The 25510-nt window shown below is 36.2% G+C and overlaps 1 long non-coding RNA gene across 1 annotated transcript in view; it reads left to right on the top strand.

Moving 5' to 3' along the window:
- LOC140636211 (uncharacterized) overlaps nt 1–22802 on the top strand; it is a 29088-nt gene extending 6286 nt beyond the window's left edge. The window contains exons 2-3 of the long non-coding RNA XR_012033511.1: nt 19177–19346; nt 22371–22802. This is a non-coding gene — a long non-coding RNA (uncharacterized lncRNA). The remainder of the gene's footprint in view (nt 1–19176; nt 19347–22370) is intronic.
- The last annotated feature ends 2708 nt before the right edge of the window (nt 22803–25510 follow it).

Raw genomic sequence — 25510 nt, 5'->3', positions numbered from 1 at the left:
TTAGATAAATTATATAAATATGGAAGGAAAAATATAATAAAAGTAAATATGAGCAGATTTCAACATATATAATCTTTGTTATATCATTGTGTTTGATTAGCTGTCACCCGATTTGTAACAACACAAATAAAACAGAACAGCACACATACTAAATGGCAAAATTGAGGCAAAAATATAGCTTGACAGCCAATATGGTGTACCCAATCCAACAAGATAGAGTTTAAGTGAATGCTTTGGGTGGAATGCCTTGCAGGAATAAATATATCATCTACCATTTGAACCTGATGTTTGCTGTCATTAATAGTAGGATGGATCAATCTGATATATTAGCTGGAACGAGTTAGACAACAAACACCAAAATAGCTGAAAAGGAAAAAAATTATTCCACCTCTCAATAAGTCTTAGAGTAGGATGACTTTCCATCTGGTTAATTCTGGGGCTGAAATTCATCAAGAACCAGTGTTCCCATGGCACATGCATACCATGGAGTACACTCAAAAAAAAAAAAAAAAAAAAAAGAAAAAAAAGAAATAAGCTACTGTTTATGTAATAATATAGATGAATCTCAAATCCATTATGCTAAGTGAAAAAAGCCAGAGTCAAAGGCTATATACTGCATGATTCCATTTATATGACGTTCTGGGAAAGACAAAGCTATGACAGAGAAGAAATCACTAGTTACCAAGGGCCAGAAGTGGAGGAAGGTGATTAAGTACAAAGATGCATGAGAACTCTCAGGGGTGATACAACTATTCTGTATCTTGACTATGGGGATTGTTACATGAATTGGTCAAAATTCATAGTTTTTTTTTTTATCTCTATTTTCACTGCATTTAAATTTACTCTGATAAATTTTAAAATAAACAACAAAAAAAATCCTCCTTTGTCATCTTCTGTGTGTCTGTCTGACCTGTGGCTACTTCACCTCATGCTTACAAGTAAGTTGCCTTATTTCCAGGTATCACAGGTAGGTCAGATAATGTCCAGCAGAAGGGAAGCTGTCCCTTTTTGTGTTCTCTTTTTCTTGGTAGGAAATATATTTCAGAAACCTATCTTCCTGTTCCCACACATCTGATGGACTATAACTGGGTCACATGTCCATCCATTTAATCAATTCTGGCAAGGAAAACTAATTAATCATAATTAACACGGATTTAGAATCTAACCTTAGGCTTGAGATAAAGACACCGTTCCTAAGGCTAGATATCTGAACACATCAGAAATTCACCTGGTGGGATCCCTGGGTGGTGCAGCGGTTTAGCGCCTGCCTTTGGCCCAGGACGCGATCCTGGAGACCCGGGATCGAATCCCACGTCGGGCTCCCGGTGCATGGAGCCTGCTTCTCCCTCTGCTTATGTCTCTGCCTCTCTCTCTCTCTCTCTCTCTCTGTGTGACTATCATAAATAAATAAAAATTAAAAAAAAAAAGAAATTCACCTGGTAAGGATAAACTATAGTTGTGGTGAACATAACTAGTAGTGATGAACAATGAACAGTGTCTGTCCAGTTGGCTGGCAACCACATGATTTTATTCAATGATACACTTTGATACAGGTCAACAGGAATGAGATAAGACCAAATAAAACAAAACAGTCCAGCTAATGCTTGACCTTACTTGCATGCTTACCTCATCCTCTAATACCTGCATCTAGTAATAGATGCATTTTTCTATAATTGGAAATGTAATCCCTTCAGTGTAATACTCTTGAGAAAGTTGTTTGATGAAAGATTGACTTGGAAACTATGTCATTTAAGGAATTACTGCAAGAAATAGAACTGGTATGTGCACCAGCATGTGAAAGACACATTAGATGACATCTATATGTTGTCAAAGACTAAAGAAAGAACCATAAGCAGAAAGTACAGCATGAGGTAAGGGAGAAATGTCAAATACAGTTAGAGTTATCCAAAGACTTCTAATGAGGGTGAAGCACCACTGTGAACATCCAAAGCCGACCTAGACAATGCCTCTATGAATGTAGTAGGAGAGGATTCTACCATCAGATGGATTGTTGGACTGGACATTCTAAGCCTCTTTGCAATATGGCTATGATGCTAAAACTTTTCTTAAGTACACAAGGGAAGACAAGATTTTGTGTGTACAATATATTCAAATATACACGTACTACATATTTCTAGAAAAGATTTTATTCATTTTAAGACTAGAAGGCAATATATAATAAAATAAAATTTTGCTATAAAAGACAGTAGGATTATGGGATGAATTAAAAACAAAATATAAGGGAAGTCTAGATGAGAAGTAGAAAATTTCAGCTTAGTGTAACACTGAGGAGGCTCTGATATAAGTGCATCTATTCACCAGGCAATGCTAACAAACCCATCTTTCAAATGTGCCTCCTTTAAGAGAGACTCAAACCTGACATTAGCTCCTGGAGTCTCTCCTGGTCCTGCTCCCCATCTAAGGTAAAACTTTTGATGTCCTCTCTGCCTATGGTTTCTAGGCATGTGATTTTTGAAAATACATAATTGAAGACACTCACTGACATAGAGATTTTTAGGAATTTTCATAGACTGTGGGAAAATATCTGATGGTCAGCTTATTGATAAAAGGGAGAAAAATGCTTAACAAATCATTTCTCTAAGATTATGCATAGCGATTATTTGGTGAAGTATTATTATTATTATTTTCAGTTTTTGTTACCTAATGCAATTTCGTTTTGTTTACCAGTGAAGCAGAAAGGCCATGACTAAAAACAGTCACTTATCATTGACAGAACCAAAGGAAGAGTTTCACATTTCATAAGTTACTCGTGTTAATATTTTTGCTAATCATGGAAAAATCGTACTAACTCGAAACCATTCAAAGGCACCAGATAAATAAAGCAACTACTTAGCTATCAACACGTAAGTGGAAACATGGTATAGCTTAAAGTCCATAGCAATAAAGAATCACTTAATAGCACAGGTGTGTTTGGGTTATTTTTAGCTGCTTACAAAACTCAAAGTTAAATAGCAAAGAAATTGAATGCAAAGCTCTTTCTTCATGGTCTAGTTATATCTATTAAACTTTCCCTCATGTTAAGTGAATTTGTTCTCAAGTTATTTACGGCTCCCATTTTCTTATGTATAACTTTAGAAATGCATCCTGAACTAAGAGGCTTGCTGTGTGGGTGTGTTGTGCTGGGAAAATTTGAAGAAAACAAAAAGATCTTAATTAGGAGAAAGACTGTAAGAACCCAAATGCAAGAAAACAAAAGGGAAATAATAGAAAAACAAAAAAGGAGGACCATAAATTTGTGTTTCCTAATTTCAGAAATGCACTGAATACAGTAATCCCCCCTTATCTATGGGGGATACGTTCTAAGACCCCCATAGATGCCAAAACTATACTACCAAGCCATATACATCCTATCTTTTTTCCTCTACATATAACTAGCTGTGATAAAGTTTAACTTATAAATACGCACAGTAAGAGATTAACAATAATAATCACTAAATTAGAACAATTGTAACAAAATACTTAATATAAATTATGTGGTCTCTCTCAAAATATCATATTGTACTGTACTGACCCTGCTTCTTCTTGTGATGATGAAATATAAAATGTGTGTGATGATATGAAGTGAGATGAATGGCACAGGTATCGTGACTTAGCGTTTAGGCTCCTGCTGACCATGTATCAGAAAGAGGATCATCTGCTTCGAGATCAAAGTTGGCTGCTGGTAACTAAAACCATGAAAATCGAAACCTCAGGTAGGGGGAGACTACCGTACCCAACTTCTACAAAGCTCTATTTGGGGCATTTTATGATGACATGAGGTATAAAACCACTTCATCATCTGTCCCAATGGGTTCTACTGTGATAGAAAAGTGACCCTTAGGATATGCATTTCCTCTAACATTAATGCTAAGTTAAATTATTTTCCGTGGGTTGTGGAATTCTTACATTGATTTTATAAGAAAACATTTTCAGGCAGCTCTTTCTGGACTCTAAACAAGAAGAAAGGGCAGAAACTTTACAGTTACCAGCTCTTCCTACTTGACTATGCATTTCTCTACCTTGCTGGGTAGGTCAAAAAAACTTGAATTATTTTGTTTTTAAAAGTAGGAAAGTGATTATTTATTCAGTCACTAATATTGAGATTGAATACTTTTGTAGCGCTGGCGTTGTGGGTGTGTAGAACAGTTTAACCACCACTCAAAAGCTGACCAATTTCAACAGCTCCCTACACTTGGGCCATCTAATTTCCCAACACCCCAACATGACAGAGCCACCTGCATCTTCTCTCCTCATGCGAGTGTTTAGTACTTCTGTGCTTTTTACTTATCCTGCTTCCCCAATCTGAATTTTTTTCTCTTTTCTCCTCAAAATTTATTCAGATCCTGCTTAGTCTTCAAAGCCCGACAAAATTCTTGCCTCCTACATGGACCCTTACTGCAGCAAATTACACTGGCCTCCCTCTCTCTCTCTCTCTTTGTCTCTCTCTCTCTCTGCTGCTGCTGTTGTTGATTGTGCTCTTCTGAGAGGAGTGGTGTTCGGTGCTACTGTTTTGTTTCTAACAGTTCAGTGGTTATCCACGCTGTCTGTAGATCCATTAGAGGTGTTTTTAAAAAAGTAAGATTTAGTTCTCACCCCATAACAACTGAATTAGAATCCCTGAGGATCGAGCCTGAGCATTGCCAGTTTAAAAAATCTTCCCAGGTGATGTTGATGCATAGTGGAACTTGAGAAATCAGTTGGTTTAGGATAGGTTTAATTCAAAATTACTCATAAAGAGCTATAATTTGAGACCTTTTTTCTGTCACTTTTTGATTATTTTTCTGCTCTACAGAAAAATGCAGACCATGTACCACACATTTTGGACTCACAGATTCAGATGTTAACGTTCAGTCTGGCCCGGAGTAGTGGCTTGGTTTCACCTTGCACACAAGCTCCAATCAATTGATGGTTACTTGTAGCCCATTACTTTGAGGAGGATTCTGAGAAACTTCTGGGTCTGGCAACCATCAAAGCTTCTTGGCCCCATGGTGGAGGAATAAGAAAGACTCACCACACCTGCCCTCCCTCTCTCCCTTCCTCCCTCTCTCCCTCCTTCTCTCACCTGCGCGGCATACACAGGCTTGCAAACACACATCACAAACCCATAGAATTCCTATTTCCATCGTGCAACATCATAACAACTAGGAGAAGTAACAAAAATCTCTAAAATTCCAACATACGACCCCCCCAAAAAAGCCAATATGAACTATCCAATTTATATGAATATTAAAACATTTTTTAAATCAGTGTCTGATTTAATGTGGATTAGATTAAAACAGTGGCTTCCCTCCACCCGACCCACCTCCTTCATTTTCCTTTTCCTTAATTTCAACTGTTTTTGATGGCATTGAATGAAAAAGTTCCCTTGTCATCAGTGGTTAAGAGTCACTTTTTTTATTATTATTATTCATGAGAGACACACAGAGAGGCCAAGACACAGGCAGAGGGAGAATCAGGTTCCCTGTGGAGAGCCCAATGTGGGACTCGATCCCAGGACCCCGGGGTCATGACCTGGGCTGAAGGCAGAAACTCAACCATGGAGCCACCCAGGTGCACCAAGAGTTACTATTAAGATAACCTGGCCTGGGTAATCTTAATAGTTTAAGATTGGCTGGGCTTCTGCTCCGAAGATATGAACTTTGGGAATGGTAAGATTCTCAATTTAGTTTTTAAGTTCTGTTGTTTCAGAAAAGATTCAAAACTTTCTCTGAAATAAATAAGCCAACCGCTGTTCTCACTTTCTATAAATTATTGACAACAGAAATGCCAAATCATAGATAAAGTATTTTACAAACACATACTTGCATTTTTAAAAATAAAATGAAGATTCCAAACTCAAAGAACATTTCTTCTCTAATTTTCTGTTCTGTCAGATATTGTGTGCTATCTTTGATATAATTTTGGCAGATAACAACTTTCCCTATGTGAAAACAACTGTCCTGTGAATTGTAAATGATGTCTAAGGAATTTATTTATTTATTTAAACAAAAGTGTCTGAATTGATTGTGTCTGGAATTCCTCCAAGTTGTAAATATCCCTGTCTAATGGTTGTTAGCCAGCCTAATTTAATAGCAAACATCTCAATTAAAAAAAATGAAAGAAGAAAGAAAGAAAGAAAGAAAGAAAGAAAGAAAGAAAGAAAGAAAGAAAGAAAGAAAGAAAGAAAGAAAGAAAGAAAGAAAGAAAGAAAGAAAGAAAGAAAGAAAGAACAACAACCCTATGAGTCTGCATAGTGTTTGTATGGGGGAGAGTAAATCCCACCATGACAATCCTCCATTTTTACTGAAGGGAGACTCTTCTGTTCCCATAACCACGACTTCTCTAATTCCACCAACCAATTACAGGGTGTGAGGTAGGAAAGCTCTAAAGGGGAAATGCCATTCTGTTGACCTCAGAACCAGAGGGAATAGGTAAAGGGGCTGAATAAACAGCATAAAGTAATAAGCATGCACAGGAAGTAAGGTGAAATGGAAAGAGAATGTGATTACAACACCTTTGATCTTCATGCTTTGGATTTACTGAGCTGTTTTTCACTTGATGGCTGTCTGGGTGCAGAGAGTGGCCTAAATTCCCCACCACATACACCTACTCAAATAAATGTTGTTTCCATCCAACTAACTCCTCAGTTTAGTTATGACCCACTTTGATGGGCTTCAGGGAGATTTTCAAGTGTATTTCTCCAATGCCAACTATTCAGTTTATTGTTTGAAGAACAGTCATATGCAGTCTCTAAAACTAAATGTTTTGAAAATTTTAGTAATTTACATATACAAAGAATGCAAATCATCCTGTATGCAGATCAAGGCAATAACACCCTTTCTTTAGAGTCTTTACAATTTCTTCTTTTGTCTTCCTCAGACTGTAGTGAACATAAACTTTTTTTTTTTTTTTTGAGGAGGGAAGAAGGGACAGAAAGAGAGGAAGAAAAAGAATCATAAGTAGGTTCCACACCCAGAACAGAGCCTGACATGGGGTTCGATTTCATGACCCTGAGATCATGACCTGAGTGGAATCAACCAACAGAGCCACCCGGGTGCCCAGTGAACATAAACTTTTTAAAACTCCCATCGCATTTATGTCTGTCCAAGAAATTCATGATCCATTGCCTTTATCACAAGTCATGGGTGTGTGGTGTGTGTGTGTGTGTGTGTGTGTGTGTAGATGCTGCTGTAAGTGGAGAGAAAAGGCTTACCCATCTTAGTATCCCTCTTGTGGGAGTCACAAAGAGGGATCCTGGTATTTAAGATCATAAATACTGGAGATGCCTGCATGGCTCAATCAGTGGTGTCAGACTTGATTTTGGCTCAGGTCATGATCTCAGGGTTGTGAGACTGAGCTCCACATTAGGTTCCCTGCTAGACGTGAAGTTTGCTGAAGATTCTCTCTCTTCCTCTCCCTCTGCCCTTCCCTTGCCCATCCTTCCCTCTTTAAAAAGAAAGAGAGAAAAAGAAAGAAGAAAAAAGAAAGAAAGAAAGAAAGAAAGAAAGAAAGAAAGAAAGAAAGAAAGAAAGAAAAAAGAAAGAAAGAAAGAAAAAGAAAGAAAGAAGAAAGAAAGAAAGAAAGAAAGAAAGAAAGAAAGAAAGAAAGAAAGAAAGAAAGAAAGAAAGAAAAAAGAAAGAAAGAAAGAAAGAAAGAAAGAAAGAAAGAAAGAAAGAAAGAAAGAAGAAAGAAAGAAAGAAAGAAAGATTAAAAATGTTGGAACCAACTGGCTCTGCAACTGACTAACAACATCTCTGAATCTTAGTTTTCTCACCTGTAATATGGAGATAGCACAACCCACTTCACAGAATTGTTAAAATATTAATTAATATCATATCTATTATTATATATATATAATGGTGGGTTATTAGTGATTACTCAAAATTTGATCATTATTACTAATCATAATACATAGGAAAAAAATGAGACAAGAAGTTTCGGATTAGCCAACACATCCTTTAGGGTCCTAAGGGAAAATCAATAATAGACTCAAATTGGAATAATTTGAGAAGGGTTCATATATCCAAGAACTTGCAACTAAGGTATAAGAGGGTGTAGGAGATCTACGAGGGATAGTGCAGAGACCTGAAGGGATACAGGGAGCAGTAGGTCACTGGAGCCATGCAAGGTTGAGCCGGTGGTGTGCATCTCATCTTCCCTTCTTTGTCCCCATTGCTCCATTTAATGCATTGCTCCTTGTTTAATATGTTTACCCATGTGATTCCCGGTCCATTCTTTTCATGCCCCCAATCATCTTCTATATAGTACATAATCTTTATTTTGATTATGGCTGCTTCACTTCTTCCCATACCTCAGACCAGAAACACTCTTTCTTCTCTCTTTGTTCAATATGTCATTAGTGACTTTGATTCCTTGACTCGGACTGTTCCTGCGGTCCTCAGGCACCACCCCTCATCAGTCCTTGTTGTCACCAGAAATGGCACTGTTTCTGAAATCACACTTTCTAATATTCTACTCTTTGACCACAACTTCCTGTACTTTCCAACTTTCCTGCTCACACTGGTAGGGCTTTAGTAGGTAATGGTTATTTCCCTCATTGTAGAATTAGTGTATCAGCCCTGTCTTCTGAATGTAGACGGATGGTCAACGAGTACAACTATATAAATAGACTTTAAAGTCATCCAAAAATTCTTTCTTTTGGAAATTTGGAAAATATAAATCATCAAAGATAAACAGGGGTGAATGGTGGTTTCAATGAGTCATCTTATCCACCTAGGACTTTCCATGAGTGTCTGCCTTGCATTTTCCAGGGCTTGATCAGAAGGGTTTTATTTAATGTTTTAAGGGAGTCAGTGTTAGTTTCTTGGTTTGCAAACAAAACAAAAGTAAAAACCTAATAGATTTCTATTAACACTGTAAACTTTAAATTTCAAATTTATTCACTCCATCATACTCCTTCCATCTGGTAAGCTCTCTCTTATCAGACCTTCTTCTCCAACTTAGATTCCATAGACTATTTTTGTGACCATTGTCCAGTAAATATTTTCATTGCCTTTGTCATCTTTCCAGAAAAATCCCATTCACTTTTTCCAGGTTTGCATCCATGAAATGTGACTTTCTGGAGAAATTCCACCTCACTGGTCAGATTCTGACCAGGTGCAAATTTGCCCAACGCTATTTCTACTGTGAACAAAAACTAAACTCTGTGGCTTCTCACTAGACCACTGCAGCCTCTCGTCGTATCTCAGGACCAACTCTTGACCCATCCCAGTTCACTCTTCACAAAACAGCCGACCTAAGTTTTGTAAAACATAAAATCAGTTATGCCAGTGTCTTCTATAACATTCTTCAGTGGCAATCTTCTGTAAGGAAAGAAAAAAAATCAAACTCCTGAATATTGCTGCTTGACACGGTTCCTCTTTAATGTTCCAAAACCATTCTCTCTTCCTTGCTCCACTGTGGGTATACTGCCCTTCTTTCAATTCAGTAAAAGGCAAATAATGCTACTTCAAGGCCTTTGCACATGCTGCCCACCCCGTTTTGCTGGAACATTCTTTTTCTTCCTTTGTGAATGTCTGAGTCCTTCTCTTCTTGGGTACTTCAATGTAATCTTCTGTGACCTTTTAATCTGAAGTAGTCTCCTTCCTTCACTGCATTGCCCCCCATGCTTTATTCTCTTTCCTTTAGGGCTTATCATCTCTCCCCCATTCTGAGTGGGGTTTAAGATCACATTTCTTTTTTTTTTTTTAAGATTTTATTTATTTATTCATGAGAGACACAGAGAGAGAGAGAGAGAGAGAGAGAGAGGCACAGACACAGGCAGAGGGAGAAGCAGGCTCCATGCAGGGAGCCTGATGTGGGACTGGATTCTGGGTCTCCAGGATCAGGACCTGGGCTGAAGGCAGCGCTAAACCGCTGTGCCACCCCGGCTGCCCAAGATCATGTTTCTTCTGTTTGTCATTATGTACCCCATGCCTAGGACATAGGGATTGATACATACATAGTAGATGATCAATGAATATTAAATGAGTGAATAGAACTTTAGATATGAGATAGTGGGTAAACAGGGAGTCATGTGTAGCTTTTAAACTAGGAAATCATATGCTGTATCACTAATTTAGACAGACTAATCTAGTGATAAGAAAAAATAAAAGTTAAGTGAGAGAAGTGAAATTGTCTCTTTAAATAAAACTCAGTATTTTCAAGGTTACATTTGTACAAAGTTTGAGTGATCTGAGCCTTGCTCTCTTTAGTTACATTTTTTTCCCTAAATTTCCCCCTTCTTTTGATTACTCCTCTTATGCTTTGCTTACATGTGTAGACGCTATCTCCTCTAAAGGCTCTAAATGAACCAAGTATAGATTAGCATGCTCTATAGCAAAGCTACCATAGGTTGAAGATATACAACATATTGGTAAATACAAAGGAGAACAAATGCCTCAAAGAAAAAACACAGAGAATATATGAAATGTAAGGGATCCAACTTATAAAATACAAGTGTCTGGTCTCGCTCACTTTAGGTACCTGCTGAGTGCACAACCTCTGGCTCACTCTACCTCTTGCTACAACTGCCTCTGCTCAAGCTCTAAAGGGCCAACATGGCTTGCCATCTTTGTCTGAAACTCTCATTTCCAGAATGTCTATATTTCAGGTGTTAGTACCCCTACCCTGGGCCTCCATACTTTAGAAGTGTCTCCTTTGCTCCTCCTCCAGGTACCACTTCACATGGAATGAGAAAACTGATAGACCAAGGAAACCTGCTCATCCAGAGCCTCTAGCCTCCTGTCACCATTTCTGAACCATTTCTGAACCATACCTAGGGACTCCAGCACAGGTGCTAGACTCACTTCCAGAGATCTTGTAGTCTTCTTCACTAGATCCACACTCTGAGGGCAGATCAGACTCTAGAGTGGAAGCACCTTTAGGCTGGAGGGTGGGCCATAGGGTAGCTATTTACTGGGATTTGGCTAGAACTTGTGTATGCAGGCTGGGGTATCAACACGTATGTACATAAGAACCTCTTGTGGTTTAGGACAGACTGGATGGCATGAGAAGGAAGAGAGGCATTTAATAAGAGCAAATGAATTATCTTTATTAATATCAGATACAAGATATATATTTTAGATTAAAAATACATAATCATTAAACATTAGAAACTATGGGAGAATAGTTGAAACTGAAATATACAATGTTTGGGAATGATCTTTTTTTATTAAGTCATATGCCCATACTCGAAATTCAGGGATGGTCTGCTCCACTTTGTAGAGTCTGTATACAGAGTTCTACATACATGAGAAGGAAATGACCTATGCTTTGGCTGGATGGTTAGGAGAGAATAAAAACCCACATACAGATGTTTGGATGTTTTCCAACAAAAATAAGCCATTTGCTTTTCTTCTCAGTACTGAAAAAAGATGAGCAAAAATATTAAAAAGCAAAGATAAACAGGCCTTGCTGCATCGTCCAAGACTGATTCCATTTAGGTCAAGGTCATATGATATACCAGTGTGGTTTTAATTATATTGTTTTCTAGTGAGCATTATGGGTGTGTCCCATTCCAATTTCAATTATTTCACATAATTTTTCAAATGCCTGTATTACAGTGAGCCACAACTCTTCAGCGTTAAACCAATCAGAACCCCACCTAATTTCAGTGGGAATATTTTATGAGGATAAGCTGAATATTTGTACCTAATATCTTGGAAGGAACAATAATCTGTGGATTAAAACATAGCTTTTGTAAATAAAGGAAATGTCCTTTGTTTCATCACACAATTGCTAAAAGAACTACTGTTGGTCCAATGGTATATAGGAATTTACCTATTTAAATCATCAAAGGTGTTTTCATGATTCCAGACAATTCCAATAACAATTAAAAACCTCTGGTTAAAATAAACAGTGCATAAAATAATCATGCAAAATAAAGGAGCCAAAAAAAACACCCTCCACTATTCTGAGGATTTGCTATCATTTCACATTATTAAGAATGTTACTTTCATGCACAGTCTCATTACCCCCTTTTTTTTAATTGAAGGATACTTGACATACAATGTTATATTAGTTTCAGGTATACAACGTAGTGATGGGGCAATTTAATACATTACTCAATGCTCATCATCTGTCACCATACAACATAATCACAATACCATTAACTATATTCCCTATACTATGCTTTTCATCTCCGTGACTTATTTATTTTTTTAACTGGAAGTTAGTTCCTCTTAATCTCCTTCATGTGTTTCATTCATTCCCACCACCACCCTCCTTCCCCAGCTCCCTCTCCAGCAACCACCAGCTCACTGTATTTATGAGTGTGTTTCTGTGGTTTTATTTGTTTGTTCATTTGTTTTGTTTGGTCCTTTGTTTTGTTTTGTAGATTACAAATATAAGTGAAATCATGTGATATTTATCTTTCTGTGAATATTTTACTTAAGCTGTTTAATGCAAGTGATAGTAAAGCTACCAGAGTTACAGTAGGCAGAGAGGCAAGTTTTAGAAAACTGGCAGCCTGTCTTCAAACCCTTGATGCAAGCTATAGATTTTTAAATAACTTTTATCTTAAAAATTTACTTTGAAATGATAGTGCCATATTGGTGTATAAGTAAAACACACCACCTGGGCAGACCATACTTTATGTACTATCTAAGCTATCGTAATAGAAATATACTTTATCAAATTATTAAATAATCAAGCTACACCTCAGTGGTTAATTATTGCCTCAGGTATTTTCTGTATATGGGGATGTGTGGTGTTTCTTGTGCTTTTGACATAATTAAATCTCCAAAGAATAGTCTAATCTGTTATGTCAATAAACTAAAACCTTCAAGATTTTTTATTCTCATTTTCATACCAGATATGCACATTCACAGGTATAAATGGTAAGTTTGATAATCAAACAAAACATTTTTTCCATCATTATAAAAATTCCATATATAACAGGGGAGTGTATCTAAATTTTCTATCAGGAAATAAAAACAACACAAGGTATTATTTGTAGAGTTAACATCTTAAAGTTTTTTATTTTCTAATACAAAACAATATAGAAAAGAAATAATATTTTCACTAAAATTCAACACACTCACCAAATCTTTAGTTTTTGGTGAACTGTCATGCTATATGAAAACTGTAAGATTTAGGATAATGAAAATAAATGTGTCTTTATCAGGATTCTTCAATCATATTGTTTAGACTCCATTCAGTGTATTTATTTTTGGTATTTATTTTTGGTAACCAAAAGAGCTCTGAAAGACAGCAGTCGAATTTTCAACATTTCTCTAATGTTTATATAGCATGATTAAAATAATGAGTGATTTATTGTACTTGGATAAGATCCTAATTTTGAAAGACATTAAATTGGCCTAGTTGTGGCTAACATTGTATTTTCAGAAATAAGAATTTTCAGAAATAAGCAACTACAGCACTCTTACAACCAGAAAAAGAAAGAAAATTTATTGCATCAAATAATATATTAAATCTTTTAATTATCTGAATTTTATTATAAAATACATTGTTTATAATGACAATGTCACTATTCATAAAAACTCTTTGGGAGGTAAATAAATAAATTGGAATAAAACCATAGAACAGTGAAAGCACTGGGGAATTCCTTTGTAGCTTAAAGAATCTAATGTATTTGTGGTCAGTTGCCTTTCCGAATACTTAGAGAAGTAGAGACAATATCAAATGAAGATTCTAATTTAGAAATGTTATTGGGGGAAAGACAGCATGCGCTATACATTTGGAAACACATTTACATAAGGTTATTATACCTGGGTGTTTATGAGGACTAATGGATATGGACCTCCAAATATCCAGTTGCTTGGAATCCTGTAAATAATCTATCTTGCTGACTCAGTCAAATTCTCTGACATCACGTGGATATTTCAGTATAAACATGAGCCTCATCATAAAATTATTCAGGTTGATGTGTGCTTCTACTCAACATGGTTACCGCAAGAAAGAGCAGATATTGGTCTCCTTTGCTGATTTGTTTCTTTACTTTGAATTTCTTTATTGATTTTTTTTTTCATTTCATTTGAACCTAGAATATGTATCAGATCTGTGCATATAGTTGTTGGTGACACTTTGTTTAATGGTGGCAAGATAAAGTTGCCAGTGCGGTAACAAGAATATTTTATTAATTGTCCAGGCTGGGCACCAACCCAAGGTAAAACCAACATGATAAATGGCCCATTGCCATTGCTTTCAAAAGAAATTATAGTACTATTCTTCCCTCTCAAACATTGGCTCAGTTCCCGTTCTTTAATTGATCTGCAAGAGGCTGACACTATTATTTTTCTCAATTTTCTTGTTTGGGGTTTGCTTAATGGATTTTTCCCCTTATTCCTCTACTCACACCCCATTATTCCCACTATGTTATTGCGTGCGATTTATGCAGATTCTTAATTTTCTTGCCTTGTTTTCAGCCCCTTTGGGTAAAATTTTATGCTTAATTCATTCTTAGCTTCTTCTTTTATTATTCTGTTTGATAGATACCAGTAGTTCCATAGAGATAGAGAGGGGGAGGGAGGAGAGGGTGAGAGAAGCAGTTACTAACGTCTCTTAGTCAAAGACTTAATTTTTGTCAGAAAAGCTTCAACAATTACTAGGTAAGAAAGACATTACTGAAAACATACAGAGTTTTCAAGTTACCTTAAAAATGTTATCAGCCAAACAATGGAGTCCGACATTATAATGAAAATTTCATGAATATATTTTTTCCAGGCCTTTTGCATTACAACATAAATTCCATTGTATTTTTGAAAGACATTCAAGGGGGAGCTTTAGGGGCTGTTGTCTTAAAACTCATTGTTAATTTATGCCTTGGGTAGGAACTGTGATAGATAAAAATTAGTTGTTATAAACTCTTTGACAACCGATTCCAAACAACATTATATCAAGGTATGACAAAATGCCCATGAACAATGGCACACAATCAAATCTATATCGAGTACAAACTGGAATATAAATAACCAGTTATTTTGCTTAAATGAAAAATCGTACATACAAATAACGTCGTTCATCGATTGCCTGCATAGTTTTGTAAAAGCGCTATACTTATGATATATCATTCTGTTAAGCACCCAAAGAAAATAGATGCCATAATTTAAATGTCCATATGGTGCCCATTTGAGACTGTAATTGTAAACTCTTATTAATATGGCTATTTTCTAACAGACGAGAAAGAAACCTTGATTTTTCTGGTCAAATAAATACCACAGAAAAGTCTTTTCTGTGTTCTGGTGAGAGGTAATGACATGTATATCACAAGAAAAATCTAAGTAACATGATAATGTCATTTTTTGAAGAGTAGGATAACTTAACTTTACTAATGAATAATTTGTGTTTGATGGCCTTGACATGAAATATTTTCATAAGAGGAAATAACTCAGCCAACATATGTTGTTTAATCACTCAGGAAAAATTTTATTTTCATGTAAAAAGAATTCATGGTGAACAAGCTTCAATTTTCCCCATAACCAAGTATTTTAAGGAATGACCAAAATAGTATTTTATATTCTTTTAGCATCCAATGAAGAGTCCATGATCCTAAGGGAACAGAAATACTAGTAATTAATTTAGTCACACTTTTGATGCTAATGTGTCAGTTGCCAATACGTTTGCCAGATATGTTTCAATGATGATATAAGGACCAGGATCTTTTTTTTTTTTTTTTTTTTTTGGCATGCATGCAATAAAACTGTGATTCTCATGATTATTTGGAACTTCCTGAACTAATAATATCTTTACTTGAAAATAATCCAACCTAAAGTTATGAACCTAAATGATAGAGAGTATTAATAAGGGTACCAATCAACATTGGTACATTTGACTAAATACAGTTGTATAAATTAATAAGATTAATTCTATTAGCAAACTTCTCAAATACACCTCATTATTCTATAGCTGAAATTCACATATATAGCCAAAATAATGATCTAAAATAGTTTTATATTCTGAGAGTACAAGAGAATTTTGGAAATTTCCTAAACACTATTGAGATGACAATATTTTCCAAAGTAATTCATTTGGGAAACATATTTTATAAATTTTTTTTCTATTGTGTGTCTTCAGGCTTCAGTGGGATCTTAACATAGATTATTATAGTGTTGGATGATGTAATAAATACCCTTTAAAGGATTTTTTTTTTTTGAGCTGTTTTGTTCATGTGTCTATCCGGGTATAGCTCTATTCAGGGTCTTGCATTCCTCAGGGATCATACTCAGGAATTTCAGGTCTCAAACTGTCCACAATTTAAGGCAGGAAACATTGCAACATTAAATATCTGTAAGAGAGCTTACATAAATACAAACACAATTTTCAAGTAAAATAATATGGCCCTCCTTTGAGCTACTTCCTTAGTAAGGCAGGATGGTAATTTAAAGAACACAATGGAAGAAGCGTGGCTGGGAAACCTTTATGACAATATCAGCAATGCTTTTCACACATCTATGGCCACAAAGTGAACAAAATCTCATTTATGCATCTATTTAAAAGGCATGTGGTTTTCTGAACTCAATAACTTTTATTTTTTTTAGCATTTATTTGTTTGAGAGAGAGAAAGAGTGAGAGAGAGAGAGAGTGAGGGGAGGGGAGGGGCAGGGAGAAACTCAAGCAGACTCTGCACTGAGCCGGACTCCGGGCTCAGTCTCACGACCCTGACATCATGACCTGCACCAAAACCAAAACTCGGATGCACAACCAACTGTGCCAACCCAGGTGCCCCCAAACTGTTATTAATGGGAACCTTCAGTTATGTTTGTCCACAGTCGGTGCTTGCTGGTAATAAGTCACTTTACCCGGTGAGGAAAAAAACAATGCAGCTTTCCTAAAATTGAACCAATGTTTTGCGATTGATGTTCTTCCCCAAAGGAACAGACTTAACATTGGCAAAAATCAATGCTGCCAAGAGTTGGATGCGCTACTGACTGAGCCACCCAGGTGCTCTTTGATGACTATTTTTAAATGCCTCTTCAGGAAGCAACAAAAAGCTTATTGTTTTGTTTTGTTTTAAGTCTCAGTGGATATATCTTCATTTTGATGACCTTTATGGAAAAAAAGAAATGAATAAATCTTTGAGGAAACACTGGACAAGTCCACCTATAGTTTTGCAAGAAATATACAGAGATTTCAAGTATCTCCTTATTTAAATGAAGTATGTTTATAGATGCAAAACTATAGAGGGACAGCCTGGGCTGTGTTTCCTTGACAATTCTCTCCTTGCCTTCCTGCCAGGAAGGATTCTCTTGAAAAATAAATAGAAGGATACTCTTGAAAAAAATAGCTCAACATCTCCCAGCATTCAATGCTGGGGATGGTGCAGAGGTTATAGACTGATGGTTGTCCTTTTCCCAAGAAGCTTAAAACTAAGGACATAGCTCCTTTGTAATAATAGTATTACCCCAGGTCTCCTGTGTCTCTAGGCTCCTATTTATTTTTTGTTTTTTTATTGAAATAGATAAAGATTCTCCTTCTTAAACATTTTTCATTACTATAAATCATTTTAGAATTTCCTTGGAAATAGGTTCTCAATTACAAATAATAATAATAATAATAATAGTAATAGTAGATTAAATGTAATTGTGTTTTCAGTAGATCAAAGCATTATCTATCTTGGAAAAGTTAAATGAAGAATAACAGTTCTATGTTAGCAAATGAGAATGGCTAAATAAGCCAAGGATGTGACCTAAAAATATTACGAACTCTACAGTCCATTGCTGCTACGCACTGGGTGACTTAGGCAGTATCAACCCGGATTCAGCTATGACTTTAATTGTTAGTGCCTTATTAAAATAACTGCTTTATGTGATCATATCTTCTTGCTTCTAGAAATGCTTGAGCAAATTCAAAGTCTATATGTGACTGCACGTAACCTAATATTATGAGAGGCTGCTAAATCTTAATTAGTTTTCAGAGTGTGATGAGAAATAACGTATAACAGCTCTCAGTCAATACATTTTAAAATTGCAGTTACTATCAGGCTTGGGTTGTCATATATTTAGTGGTGTTTGTCAGTGGATTAGAAAGGTGTTAATTATAGGCAGCGAATAATGGTTGCACATAAGGCTATTTTCGAGCCTTCACGGATGTGCTTGAAGGTATCAACTAAACTCTGGTTTCTGCAAAAATGTCTGGAATATGGGAATGGAATGTCCCCTGTAGCCTCTGGAAGGAGTGTGACCCGGCCAACTCCTTGATTTCAGACATCTGGCCTCCAGAACTGTGAAGAATAAAGTTCTGTTGCTTCAAGCCACCTCGTTTGTGGTAACTTGCTATGGCAGGCCTAGGAAACTAACACGGGGGGGACATGTGCCACCGAAGCACAGCGGCCAGACTGAATTTTTCTTCCAGGTCCCACTGTATGTTTATATGTGGAGAGAACTGAGGATTTTTTAACCTTCAGCTGTAGATCTTTACCTGGGATTTAAGGAATTGTTTAGGATTTTGAAAAAGTGAGTAATAGATTTTTTGCAAATGAACAGAATCTGATTATAGATTACAGAACCTCTCTCGTAAACGATAATGCACAGGGCAAGCTTCTATCCTATAGGGTTCTGGAAATCCTCCTAATACATGGGAGGGCTAAATAATCTTTGGTAAGACAAAGGACTTAATTTTCTGCTCTTACTAGGACTTAAAGATGTAGCAGTCTTTGTCTACTATCATTATATGGATCACAGTGTATGGTAATATCGGTACATTCATAGTTCTTTTACCTCCAACTCTGAGGTCTAGAAACTATTCATCTTTGCAATTAGTACAGTGCCTGACAAGTGGGTGTTTAATATGCATTTGATGACTAAATAAACTAATGAATGGGTGATACCAAGACTACTGGGGCTTTTTTTTTTTTTTTTTAAGATTTAGTAGTACAATTTGGTATTACTCATGAATCCCATAAAACACTCAAAGAAGCTACATTTGGTTACTATTCTCTAATAGCTTTTTCTGACATATGTCTGGGTCCTGAGAACTTCCTGTATCTAACTCACCGAAGCCTCTTTTCATGTAGCCATTTTATCATCGAAACAACTGTAAAGATTTCTGGCCAAAGTTGGTCCCATGTGTGTGGAGAGTCCAGGTCCAACCCTGCAGCTCTTACTTACTTATCCTTCCAACTTACTCTCCAGTCCTGTGCTCTGCCACCAAGACATCAGATGTGGGGGTCTGACCACAACGATGTTCCTGTCCTGGTTTAGCCACCATGAATGAATTCTGTTTATCTGTATATCCAAGGTTCACTGTCAACATAACAATCTAAAGAGAAGAAAAAGGAGAAAGAGTAGAAGAGGGGGAAAGTTGTTTCGAGACATGTCTTTGGTACTTCTCAGTCCACGCTGGTGGTCCAGTCCGACTCTTCAAGAAATCAAGTGCCTTCTGAATGAATGAGACATAGTCACTAGAAAGTAAGACTATCAAACTTATTGTTAAAGCCAACTTGATAGACCCGAGAGAGAAATAATTCAAGAGACTTACCCAAGGTCACACCAACAGCTAGATGCAAAGCCAGGACCATATACACTCTTCTGTGTTATTTATTATATAGTCTCAATTTTGTAAAATTAATGCATGATTAGAGTAAAAATAAGCTCACATGTCAAAAACACACAAATGAAAACATGATGTCAGATGAGTTCTCAGCATCTCCATGTAATCATCCCTAGTAAATGCATTTTCATGTATTTCTCTCTGCATCTACACACATGCAGTTTTACACAGATGGGATAACATTCTATGTGCTGCTCTGTGTGATCTGTTTTTTCTTCTCTCCACCGTATATCATGTGGCTTCTTTGTGTCATTTAGCATAAGTCTACTTAATTATTCCTAATAGCTGTATGCTACTTCGTTTTATTGTTAGGCTATATTTTTATTTACTTACCCTTGTTTTTGGAGATTTAGGTTATTCCCAAAATTTGACTCTTATAAACAATAAAATAATTATAATCCTGTCTCATGACATTTTCTGAATCAGTTCAACTTTTTGTACCACCTATCTGTGATGGACAGAAGCTGTTTGATTCCTTTCCTTTCCCCTATATGTACATGGCCTATGGTCAGAATGCTTGCTCTGTGACCTTGGGCACGTCAGTATGCCACTCAATGCCTCAGTTTCCTCATCTGTAAGAGGAAATAATAGCATTTGTTTCTCAGGACTACAGCAAAGATTTTTAAAATCTAACATAAATCAACATATTGAGTGTTACTTAGAATATGCTACTAACCTAGTGTTACCTAGAAAGAAGAGGTGGGGAGGCTTACTTTACAAGACTATGGTCTCAACATCAAAAGACCAATGGAGACTCTGCAAAAGTATCCATTTATGATGAAATTAAGCATACTAACCAGGATATGGTAGTTAAAAATGGACTGAAAATGTAAAAAAATTGATTTTATTTATGCCAAACTATGGATAACTAATTTCTCTTTCTCTTCCATGAGGGTAGAAATTATGCCTTTGTGTTTACCATTATATCCTTAGGACTCAACAGCTGCTTGGTTAATAAAAAGATATTAAGAATAGCTAATATTTATTGACTAGAAAGTTAAGAAGCTCCTGAAGGTTCTGTGAAGGTTATTTGCAATACAAGCAATAGTAGGTCAAGGAAGTTAAGACCTTCGACCTCTGGCTCATCAAATTACAAAGTGACATCTAATAGGGTCTCTCAGGGATCCCTGGGTGGCTCAGCAGTTTAGTGCCTGCCTTTGGCCCAGGGCCTGATCCCGGGGTCCTGGGATCCTACATGGGGCTCCCTGCGTGGAGCCTGCTTCTCCCTCTGCCTGTCTCTCTCTCTCATGAATAAATAAATAAAATCTTAAAAAAATATATGCTCTCTCTACCTGGTCATGCTGCCTTATTCTCTACATTTCTCAAGGAGTTTCCATCTAAGAAGATCCCCATCTAACCCATTGGGTTGTGAACCCTTATTGAACTTTGAAGGCTCTCTGGGACAATGCCTGGAAAACCAAAAAGAGTCTTAATTCCTTAGAAAAAGAAAGAATACTGTGTCTGGTAATAATGACCACACAAGGGACAATGGCACATCAACAAATCATACCTTTACCATTGCTAAAAACGAACAAACAAAAAACTGCTTGGGATTAACTCTGCCTCTCAAGTTACTACCAAATATAATTATAGGATTCCAAGGAAACAAAAATAAAATAGAAGATGGAACCACAACACCCCTGGATGTATATACATATAGACTCTTTAGACTAAATTTAGGGACTTTAAGATCTGCTTAAAATATTGTCATAATTTTTATCTTTATATTTTATTGCTGCACTGAACAAACAGGTATTTTTTTAAAGATTTTATTTTTTTTATTCATGGGAGACACAGAGAGAGAGAGGCAGAGACACAGGCAGATGGAGAAGCAGGCTCCCCACAAGGAGCCCGATGTAGGACTTGATTCCGGGACCTTGGGATCACGACCTGAGCCAAAGGCAGATGCTCAACTGCTGAGCCACCCAGGTGCCCCGAAACATGTATTTTTTTGAGTGGAAAATAACATCCCAATGTTGAGATAAAATCTTAAATTTAAGTCTTATGCTTTGAATTATTCTCTGGCAATTTCAGAGGCAGTTTTGTTTTACCTATTGTTTAGAAAAGAAGTTTTTCATCTTCTTTCAATTGTCATATCTTTGTGAACACAGAAAAGGTGATATGGCATTATTTCCTGATTCTAATTTAACCTCAGATCATCTATGTAATATTGAGGTATAAATAGTCCAATAATATTTCTGAGCCTTTGGTAAAAGTAATTTTTTTCCTTTTCTTCTATTCTTCTACTCACAACCTCTCCTTTGTGTTCCAGTCTTCTTTCATTTATTTCTTTACTTTTATTGCTCAAATTCTTTTTTTTTTTCAAATTCTTTTTTTATTATTCTTTTTATCTTACTCTACTTGGAAAATAAGGTAAAGCTGTATGATCCAGAAAACGAGGTATTACCTATTATTTTTAAGAATGAATTTTCTTATCACTTGAAAACTATGTGATTTTGTTAAAAGTACAATCGTGTAGTGACTTGCCATTTTAAAAGCTTTATTTCACTTGATATTTGTTGAATTAATAGCTTATACTGTTTGAAGAAAATTTGTTAACTAGAAATACCCACATATAGAAAATAGCTCATTCAAATAATGAAGAATAATATTCGATCAACAAGTATATTACTTTAAAACATGTAAAATTGTCAGCATTGCTAGAAAACAATATGTATATGCCCAATAAAAAACACTTTTTCTATAATGACTATTAAATCAAATATTTGTGCAAAATATAAATGACAAACTTATAAATGAGTTGTTTGCTTAATATACCCATGTGAAATTATTTTTCATAGAGTCTTAAATATTTTAAAGCTTCCCAAATGCTGAAAATACTTATTCAAAATGATATACACACACCCCTATGTTTATTGCAGCGTTGTTTACAGCTACCAAACTATGGAAGCAACGCGAGTGTTCATCAACAAGTAAATGGATGAAGATGTGGTGTATATATGCATTGGAACATTACTCAGCCATAAGAAAAAATGAGATCTTGCTATTCGTGACAATGTGAATGGAACTAGAGCATATTATGCTTAGTGAAATAAGGCAGAGAAAGACAAATGCCATGTGATTTCACTTGTATGTGGAACCCAAAAAACAAAACAAAGAACAGAAGCAGACCCAGAAATACAGAGATCAAACTGATGGCTTCCAGAAATAAAAGATGCACACACCAGCATTTTATAAATTATTTCAAGTGAAAAGTCAAGTGACTTCATTTGAAATCTTTTTTTTATTGTTTATTCTATCCTGAAACTGTTCATATCTTACAGGTATAAGTGCTTAATGAAAATAAAACAAAATAAAAGACAAAGATCTGTCTTTTATTCAGTGGTACCACTGGTGTGAAAAACCTAAGTTTTATGTAGAGTGTAAAGATATTCTATCAAAGGGAGGCCCTCTTTTTTTGTTTTCTGGAACAGTGAAATAAAAATCCCACCTTTCTGGGGTGCCTGGATGACTCAGTTGCTGACTGTTGGTTTCAGCTCAGGTCATGATGTCAAGGTCCTGGGATTGAGCCCCACTTGGGGCTGGACCTCAGCACAGAGTTGCCCGGCCCTCTCCCTCTTCCTCTGCTCCTCCCCACTCTCTCTCTCTCTACAAGTACAAAAATTATAAAGGAAAATTCAAAAGATTTAATAACTCAGGAGAATTAAATGGCAAATAAATTTTGTACAAAACTTTTTAAAAATAATAGATGCTTTTTAGTTTTAACATCCGGTAATGCCATCAATATTTATTACTCTTCTTTTTTATATTATTCCTTGATATAGTCTATTGTTACTTCCTTCTATACAAACTTCAGAATGATATGGTTTTAAAAAACGAGCCTATTAGTATTTTTTTTGTGTGTGTGAAATGGATGAAGTATATCCCTTTTCCTTCAGAAAATTGAAGTGTTCATAATGGTGATTCTGCTTCTCAAAACTACCTGTTCCAATCTTCCTTCAGTAACCACTTCAAGTTTTGTTATCTGTTTTTATTTAATATAGATCGTTGCTCATTTGGTTTATTCCTAGATTCTTGTTTTTTTTTTTTTTCCCCTGGTATCTTAAATGTGATCTTTAATTGATCATGTATTCCAAGTGGTTGTTCTTTTAGAAATCCATTTCAGAAACACTCATTAAGCATTGGCTGAGTTCCAATAACTATTCTAGGAAGCCGAGATACAAAAGTGAGTGGCGCCAAGAGCAATCCCTGAACTTCCATGATTTTTATGTGAGGGAGTCAGAAAATAATCAATATTTATAACCCAAGAATGCTAGTACCTATACCAAGGGTGCTAAAAAAAAAGGAAGTTCTAAGGAAAAAGTATCAGGAGAGGGTAACGAGTGACAAGGTATGATTTGAAATTTTCAAATTTTAGTTAGAATAGCCAAGAAAGATCTCACCCAAATGGCATTTGATAAAAATTGTACCGAAATGTTGAAGCAAGTCACATGGCTAGAGGTGAGGACCCTCCAAGGAAAGAATAAGACATAAACCTGGAGGCAGAACCTCAGTGAGCCATGAGGAGTCGAAGGCAGGATGGTGGTGGCCCCAGCAGGTTGGAGAGGCAGGTGGAAGGGTGTCAGGAGAAGAGGAAGATGGCAGATCACCTATGGCCTTACACAAACCATGTGTGTTTTGAATTGAATTTCCACGTATTTGTATATATTTTTCTTAAGTTCAAATTGATTGATTGCTTTAATGGACTCACGTAAGCAGCGTTTGCAAAGGCCTTAAGGGCCATCCACGTGTTCCCTGTTCGGTGTAGGGAGTTTTCTATTTTCTCAGTAGAGTTTGTGAGATGGATAGGTGGATATTTGGACAAGTGGATAGATACAGAGATGCTAGAAAGTCACTTCACTGAATGTTAAATGTCTTCATCCAGTATCTTTATTTACTGTTTACTCCTGCTGTGATGGGCTGAGAGCAGTGGATAAGCATTTTCTCCTGCTAGCTTGTTCCTATGTCTCATTGCACCCCCTGTCATTTTGATTTCATGGACCCTGCTCCTGACATTTGGTGCATGAATACACAGAGAGGTATGTCTTCAATGAGAATTATTCCCTTTATCTTTGTGAAGTACTCTTTGGTCTGGTATTAAGGCTGCAGCTTCTACATCTTTGTTTGTATATTTGCCTTTGTTGGTACACATTTACCTATCCTTAAAAAAACAATAAGTGTTTAAAATTTTTTTTAATATCTTTATTTTAAAAGTGAGTCTCAGAAAAAAAAAAAAGGAAAAGAAAGTTAGATTTTCCTTGCCTGAGATTCAATGAGACCAATTCCACCACTGGGTTTCAGTGACCCTTTGGTCGGCTGAAGTTCATTCACCCTTTTGAGGTGTTCTCCGTGGGATTTAGGGGGATATTTCCTCAGATATTGCATGTTCAGAATGGTCCCTGTGCTGACCTGAGAGTCCGACGGGATATGAATCTCATACCTCCTTCCCACCAGCATCTTGGAGGAGTTGCTCCTCTGTCTTGAAATGAGTGTCACTGGCACAAAGTCCGTGGGCAGCCTCCTCCTTCTCACAAATAAATCCTTGATCCCTTGGCCTGCCTGTCCAAAGGATTCGTTCTCTGCTTTTAATGTCCAATGTGTTTACGAGTTTGTGCCTCAGGACTGACTTTTGGGAGTAAAATTTACAGGATATGGCACATGTTGCATTCTTACATTTAGATTCGAGTTTTCTTGAATTGTACTTTAAAATATTTATCTCTTCCACTCTCTTGTTCTTTCTCTGTCTTTCCTTCTCTCTCTCTCTCTCTCTCTCTTTCCTCTTCCTTCTCTTTCTCCTTCTTTAAAACGTTAAGGAAAAGTATGTTGTATCTCTTTGGCTTATTGTCTGTAGCTACCATTTTTATATCAATTCTTTTTCATTCTTTCCTTGTTCCCATTTCATTTTGCTTTCTTCTCTTATTTCTATATTCTATGTGTTTTTCTCTCTCTTCTGTATCATCTGTTCTCCTTTTTTTCTTTTTCCAATTTTATCTTTATTTCTGAGATAGCTTGCTTCTATTTT

This window comes from Canis lupus, chromosome 7 (genome assembly GCF_048164855.1).
Source record: "Canis lupus baileyi chromosome 7, mCanLup2.hap1, whole genome shotgun sequence".
NCBI lineage: Eukaryota > Metazoa > Chordata > Mammalia > Carnivora > Canidae > Canis > Canis lupus.
This window is presented reverse-complemented; position numbering and strand designations above follow the sequence as displayed.